General features: G+C 40.8%; 1 long non-coding RNA gene across 1 annotated transcript; it reads right to left on the bottom strand.

Annotated features, from left to right (window-relative positions):
- Positions 1-1,542: 1,542 nt before the first annotated feature.
- LOC118419992 lies at positions 1,543-4,621 on the bottom strand. Its single transcript, XR_004831714.1, has 5 exons — positions 4,518-4,621; positions 4,044-4,217; positions 3,403-3,496; positions 1,958-2,560; positions 1,543-1,623 (listed from the first exon to the last, which is right to left on the bottom strand). It is a non-coding gene; the product is annotated as an uncharacterized LOC118419992 (long non-coding RNA).
- Positions 4,622-7,907: the final 3,286 nt, after the last annotated feature.

The following is a 7,907-nucleotide window of genomic DNA, read 5'->3' as shown; positions in this document are numbered from 1 at the left end:
CATTAGACAATATGAATAGTGGTAGCCCCCATGCAGCAGCAACAGTTAGTCCCCAGGGTGGTATGATATTTTCATTCAATCCATCCAACCCAAACCTAAATCTCCTGTAGTATCTAAGCCAAATTTAACAGCACAATTTACTATGAAAAATGTCCTTGTCAATCCCATTTATAGATGGCAAGCTGCTGGCAATGGAAGCTTTGAAAAGTTCAGAAGCTGTTGTAGTCAGAGCAAACACCCAGCAAACATCCCCGCAAACCAATGAGCAGTTGCTTAGAAGGGGAATTTCATCATATATTTGCCGCGACAAAATGCAACAAACGATACTGAATTCAAAACAGAACAAAGCTAAGCCTCCACCACTTAACCCTGCCTGTACCATAGATTAAGCAGGCCCAAAAACCAAGCGAATATGACTAGCCCAAAACAACAAATTACCTGTATACAGTATGGAAATAGCATTACCAAAGAAACAAAAAGAAACACAGGACAAATCATACACATACCTTTCTCTTATGCCCACACTCTATACAGTTCTCCTCCACATTAGAAAATTGCATCTTCTTCTGTTTAAGTTCAAGTTCAACCATGATTGCCAACAGGGTAAAGGAACTTGTACCGGAACTTAAAACTCAGTACTATACAGCTCTAGAAACACCACAAAGAGTAATAAGCAAACTCCAATTATACCTGACCAACAGATATATAATCTGGCACACTCCCGTCATCTGGCAAACTGTCAGTGCCACTAAGTAACCTGATACATTGAAGGTGGCCCAGGCCAGATGATGGTTCTACACCCAACCATAATCTGTTTTTAAAACCAAGCAGATATTGGGAGGATGCCCCAACCACACTAAAACAGGGTCAACCTATACAGTATCAAGTTCAAGCACTAGGAGGCCCAAAATCAAACCTGACCACCAGGACACCACAAACAACTCACGTACCAAATGGCAACACAATGGCACCTTGCATTCCGGAGATACAGCGCACGCCCCGTGCCCGCACAAAAGGTAACCTAAAATGTCAAGTTCAAGCACCAAGGGCGCCAAAATCAAAATTGAGCATTATTCAGCCACCGCCGACACATGTGCCAAATATCATCGCGCCAGCACCAGCCGTTCAGAAGATATAACTCCGGAAACACCCCTCCCGGACACAAAATTCGACCTGCCGGGTCAAGTTCAAACGCGACAAGGCCCAAAGTCAATCCTAGGCAACAGGCAACAACCCCCCACCCATGCACCAAAAATCGTCGCAATCGCGCGTATCGGTCCGGACACACAGCGCCAAAAGTGCCCAAAAAACACAAAAAATGTCACCTTCAATGTCAAGGTCAAGCGCCAGGAGGCCCCAAATCACACCTGAGTGTCAGGCCACCACCCCCAACCCACGTACCAAAAATCGTACGTTCTCGAGATACAGCGCCCTATATCCCCAGCTTCCAAAAGTTCCCACGCCCGTGAAAACCATACCTGCATACATGCAGGTAAACATCGCGGGGTACACAACCACGTCATCAAAATTGCGATGTACCTACTTGTACAGTGCCAGGATAAGGACAGGGGCTATGATGTACATCTGCATGTCCATGCTGAGATACCACGATGAACCTGTGCACTGAAACGAATATCATCATCATCAGTCATTTCATTTGTCCCAGGTGATATCTAGTGCACTACAGAATATCCCGGTTGCCCGAATATGCACACTTAAATTTGTAGTAAAACAAAGGTCAAATTGTACAACGGTACGTATCTTGAATATATACAGTAGAATCCGTTTAATTGCACTCCCCATTTACCAACGTATCTCGCGCAATCAACAGGGTGGTGCAACAAGGCGAAGTTATCCAGCTAGACCGCACCGGTTTGGGATTCCGTGCAATTGATAGATATAAGTGTACAGTTGTCCCTTGTGCAATTAACCAGCTTTTACTGTACCAAATCTGCACCTGTTTTTCCGGCTCCATGAAATGATTGTTGATGTAGAGCAGGTTTGTCCACCAGTAACTTCGGCAACCTTTGTCAAACGGTAGATAAACCAGCAGAACGAAGAGGTATACTGGGGTCAGTCTGAAAAGGAGAAAAGAACACCATCAACACAAAAATGTCACTTCCTTTGTTAAATCAACGTGTACACCCTATGTTACCATGGCATTCTCACCACTGAGTGTACCCCTCAAAATACCTAATACATTTGCTAAGGTCATAACAATCTAATGAAATGTGTACATTTTCTTTATACATATGCCCGTGTTAGCTGTAGTAGTAAATGTCTTCAAAAATATTACATTACACAGTCTTACAAGAAAGATCTTGCCACTATGTTTCTCATTCACCCTGCTCCTATAGCACCAGCCATCTCGTCAATCTGTTAAGGCCGTATACTCTACAACAAAACACATATATTACTGTAGGGATACATCTGCATAAAGATGATCATAGAGTCCTACCTCCAGTAGCGGTGTAGATAGTGAAGACCAAGGTCCTGCCAGGTGTACTCACCGCCTCTTTTCTTCAGCTTCTCCAGGAAAACGTGTGATGCTAAGAAACCACTGGTCAAGAAACGCAGTTTTAGACAGTTAAAATTTGTCTAAATTACCTGTTAAGGTAAAGTTTTCTACCGTATCCACAGTATAACTCTTAGATAAGCAGTTGGGGTTTTAAATGAAAGATCAGTGTCTTCGCCTGTACAGAAATTAGAACGTTAACAAACTTTGCGTTGTATCGAAGATCTTTATCGTCATTAATTCACTAGAGCCTTAAAGGTCCCCTTATACCCGGCGCACTTCATGCAGCGGTCAGGGCGTGGTCTTGGTGAGATATCAGCGAGCATTCAAATACACCCCGTCCTACTGTTGGTATAGTAGAATCAGTTTGATTGCACACCCCATTTACCAACGCATTTCGTGCAATAATCTGGGTGGTGCAATGATGCGAAGTTATCCAGCTGGACCGCACTGGTTTGGTTTCTAGGGATCCCGTGCAATTGATAGAAGTGTGGGTAATCGCTGAGCAATTAACTGACTTCTACTGTAGGACAAAGTTATCAACCCTCTTGGTCGTACGCTGCTACGTAATCGGCTGATAGCTTCCAACAAGAGGAGGGGGTGGATCTGATTCGGTGACAGATTGCCATGCCATCGCTACTCTCCAAGCAGAGGTTAGGCTCCGACTGTTTACTCTTTCTCAATGTCTTGTGAGACATCAAGAAAGAGCACAAAAGAGAAAGCCCGATAAAAGATAAAAACGACTAAAAAAACGTCAAAAAATAACCGGAGCCTAACCTCTGCTTGGAGAGTATGCCATCGCAGCCAGAAGGACAGATCACATACCAGTTCACTGTGCGTCGGGCCTTGTGTGAGAGGATGGAGACCCTATAGCTAGCTGTACATACCCGAGAACGAGAAAGGCATCTACAGACAGATCGTAGGCTTCCAGGACAGCGAACCACCGCTCCCGGCTACGAACGTCAAATTCGGATCTGTTGCCTGTGAAAAACATTATTGTAATATTTAAAACAACTTGCTATCCTCCCCTAATCAGAGACTCACGAACACATATCTTCGTCAAATAAATTATGGGGTTATTACGAAGAGTGTCCGTTTTGTGACCTTATAAATCGCTGATGTTGTGATACTAGTGTTCTATTGTAGATTTAAATGGATTAAAGAGTCATCTACTTTGTTTTTATCATGCAAATCAAGCATTATTTATGTACTTCAAAACACGACATATTAACAACCAAAGTGAAGGTGACACGAGTATGCAGTTGGTATACATAAATGTGTTGAACACTTTATCTTACATCATATATCAATCTATTTGATATATAACTAATCAAGGGTTAGTAACCCTCTTTCCTTCGGTGTATACGGTGCCATAATTCATTGGACACATTACGACATTGTCGATATCGATGGGGAATGCTGAAGCAAAACCAACCACCTATAAGAACAAATCAGGAAAATCGATCTCTTAACCAAATCTGCACATACTGTAAGCCAGCTCCATGCAGCAAGTTGTGAAACAAATTACCTATGTTGGCTGCTGCGTCAGCGTACAAATCCATATGCCCGAAAATGATCCAAAGAGCGCTCAACACTCGAAGACCGTCAAGCATGTAGAGTTGGCCGGGCAGCTGATGAGTGTCAAGCACTTTCTTTGTGTTGGAGTATGCCGAAAAACACTGAAGCAAACGACCGATCTTGGCTATAGGGAGAACAAAAGATCATGAATAGTTTGTAAAGAAGAAAATACAACGACATCAACTGTGGCATGTTAAGAGTTAATTATACATGTCAGATACTGGCCAGTCGCCCTGTTGCTCAACGAGGGGAATAATAATATAGTATACAGCTAACGTTGGTACTTCTTATTCCTAGTCATTGTATATGCACAAAAGTATCGACTCTAGGTATATAGAAAATAGTATTTGTCTGCATTTTCGCACACCTATGCATGTCGTGCCTATGTGCTGCTGAAGGAACTGAAAGGAGTACGTTTACATACAGGCAGAGAAAGAGTTCTTCCTCTCCGATGTGAAGCACGTGTTGACGATGAGCTCATAAAGTGTGCCAGCACTGACAAACAGACAGACAAGAGAAGCTGCTACCCTACAAAGGAAACACACAGGCGTTACAAATATACTTCCCAACTAAAGTGCTTACAACAAAGAGATTGCCTGTTGTTCTAAATTTTTCCAGTTTCAAAAACCGAGAAGTCGAGACTATCCGACGATATCTGAATCTTCTCCTGTACTTATATGTAACAGAATCTAAGATTGATAAGAAAAAATAATCAAATTACATTCTAATGATTTTTTTGATTAGTTGTCCAGTAAGAATAAGACTTCATTCTAGTGTTTAAATACATGCATTTCCTTATGTTTGATGTATTTCATTTGTAAACTTACGCTGGAACGATGTACAAGTCTGGCGATATCCATTCATACATCCCCATTTCACAGTCCATTTCTCCTGGCGTCATTGGTGATATTGCAGCTAAAAAAAACAAGACTATTGAGAAAGGTCTGCATTTTTGCACAATCATACATTTATCAATAAGTAAGTTTCCTGTCATGTGAAATGGAATTATCTACGATTCACCCTAGCCTGTCTCTACGTGTGTGTATGAGTGTGTACGTGTATCATACTAGTAGCTATAGGAATGTCCTTATGTGTGTATTCGTGTATCTGCATGCGTTTGCATGTGTGTGTGTGTGTATTTAATTAATATGTGTGTGTACGCGGCAAGTACGCACCGTGTGTGTATGTGTGCGTCTGTGTATGTGTGCGTGCATGTTACAGTGCTGCATCTGTTGCTGTGTATGTGTGTGTGTGTGTGTATGTGTGTGTGTGTCTGTGTACGTGTTTTAGGTGGGTTTGTACGTAAGTATCACGTGTGTGATAGCTTGATTAAGAGGTGCTTTAAGAAGACAGCGTAATAATTTGTATTGAAAGAAGGTTCAATAGAGACTGATTAAAGTGCAAATTATTTCTAAAATGAGACAATCATATCCATTCTACACATTATGTGAGGTCTATGTCGTGTTTAGCAGACCGGTTTAAAACAGATCATTGAGACATGGACAAAGCAGACGGAGAGAAATGTTGGCCTCATGTTTCATGTGGTTTTCCGAAAGGCTCGGAGTAAGCCAAAATACGACATAGCTGCACTGTGGTATATAAAATTTATATATATATATCTGCACTGTTATATATAAATATATATATATATATATAGCATACTCCTTTAATTCATACCTCACATTGACTCGTACATTTTAGCAACTTTCGAGCGTATTGCCATTTCGAAAACCAGAAGAATTCCCCGATGGCAAAATACTGGTCGTTTTATGTACAGTACAATTAAGAGAAAACACAAGTACATGCTTTGTAAAATGATAGCTACTTGTACGTGCAATAACTTGTTATGTAGATTTTCAAACCCTGTTCACAGTGACAGAAAACAGCTTCAATCCTTCACCTAGAATCTGTAGTAATCTAAATACATGTACTCCTACCTGTCAGACAACATTCAAGCTTGCACTGCTGACCTGTTCGAGTCACAGTATGTACCTGTTGTCTAACCGGTTAACCTGTCTTCATATTGCTTGAGGCAAAATGACTTCACGTAAATTCATCCACTCATCTGACATAGAAAACGTGGATGCTCATTGTTCAAATCGGGATATTTCTTTCATATTGTGAATGTAAATGCATCACATTGCATGAAAGGCCCTCCCAAATATGTGGCACCTGTAACTTAAAAAAAAGAGAGATGTTATAATTGTTAGATATCAATTATACCGCCATTTCTGTGGAAACGTGCATTGCAGAAGTTTGACTTTTTACAGACACTTTATAGAGAGACTGTGGTATTGATTTTGAGAACTTAGAAAAAGGAATGTTAGATAGGGCTCTATGGAGTGAAATATCCACCAGCCTGGTCCCCACCTCCGGGTGATAATGTATGTATATATCATTTACACACTACAATGGATTACTGACTTGCATAATTATTAAGGAAATACTAAAAAGGGTTAAAAAAAACCTCATCTGTTTGTCAACTATTGATCGAGTAGTCTATAATTATTACTAAAGCAAGTGTAAATTTATTGTTGTGTAGTAAAATTCCTGGAGTTCAAAGTTAGCATGGCCAAATTGAAATGTTGCTTCACATTTCGCTATTACAATAGCATTGTTTATCATTTCGCACATATAAAAAATCAATAACAATAAAGTATAGAAAGTAATTAAAAGTGCTGGAGGAGGGAAGAAGCCTACTTAGCTTGTACAGTGCCCTCCTCCGCTTAACTAAAAATTAACTAATCTAACGGCACTGAACTTTAATCCAACACATTCCAGCAAATTCCAAACTGAACCATGAATAAACAAGCGGGCTTTAGCGCATTCTGGAAACTGTTTAGTGCATTGGTTTACTATGTTTCCCCGGCCATTGCTACACATGCATTGGTCTGCCACTTTCTGTTGTGTCGCGAGAAAATAACATTTCAAAGACAGTGTAACTGATAGCAAGTCCTTTGGGATTCTATTCCCAGTGGAACTTTAATCCAACACAATAATATAACAAGGCTGTTTATCTATGGATTTCATATTTACAACGACAAATTTGTATCGATCGGCAGGCACTTACTCAAGGTTAAATTGGCAAATCAAAACACGGCCCCAAAATGCATCAACCAGCGGCAAATCCGTTCTGCTATTCTACTACACAGTTATGACGTTCTATGAAACTTTTCATCCGTTGTTTGGTTAGCAAATGGTGGCAAAATACGTTGTTTGTGAATGGTTCCCCAAAAATATACCCGCAAAACACAGTACAAACTCCCTACAGCACGTCCCCCATGTGGGGCTGTAATGGTATCGCCAGTGAGATCCGTCCTACTGGCCTTTGGATGTGATCACTTTCAAAAATAGGGGTGAAGGGACGTGCTGAAATATGATTCAAAATGGCGCGTGTTCGGATTTCCACTGAATTTGTGTAACAAAGCCTGGCCCTGTACTTTAAAGAGGGACACTTCAAGGCATGTTGGTTGTGTTGGATGGATTTTATTAAAATTTCGCTATATTTACTGTGATGATTAATGTGTAATGTGAGGACGAAGAGTAGGGTTGCTTGAAATTATAATCGCTGCCCTCCTCCCACGGCTTGATTAACAGCATGAAAACATACCAGAAGATTGATTAACTTGTCGCTGCAACATGCGATCTTTGTGAGCTCAAACTTACAAGGTTTTAAGTCGTATAACTTACTGGTCTTGTAAAGCACTCAAAAGAATTTGCAAACCGGAGCTAGTTTTTGACTGACAGATGGGTTCTGAAAAGTGTTGGATTAAAGTTGTGTTGGATTAAAGTTCAGTGCCGTTATACACAAATG

The sequence above is a fragment of the Branchiostoma floridae genome, chromosome 7, assembly GCF_000003815.2.
Source record: "Branchiostoma floridae strain S238N-H82 chromosome 7, Bfl_VNyyK, whole genome shotgun sequence".
In the NCBI taxonomy this organism is placed as follows: Eukaryota; Metazoa; Chordata; class Leptocardii; order Amphioxiformes; family Branchiostomatidae; genus Branchiostoma; species Branchiostoma floridae.
The sequence above is the reverse complement of the archived record's forward strand: the minus strand, read 5'-3'. Positions and strand labels throughout refer to the sequence as shown.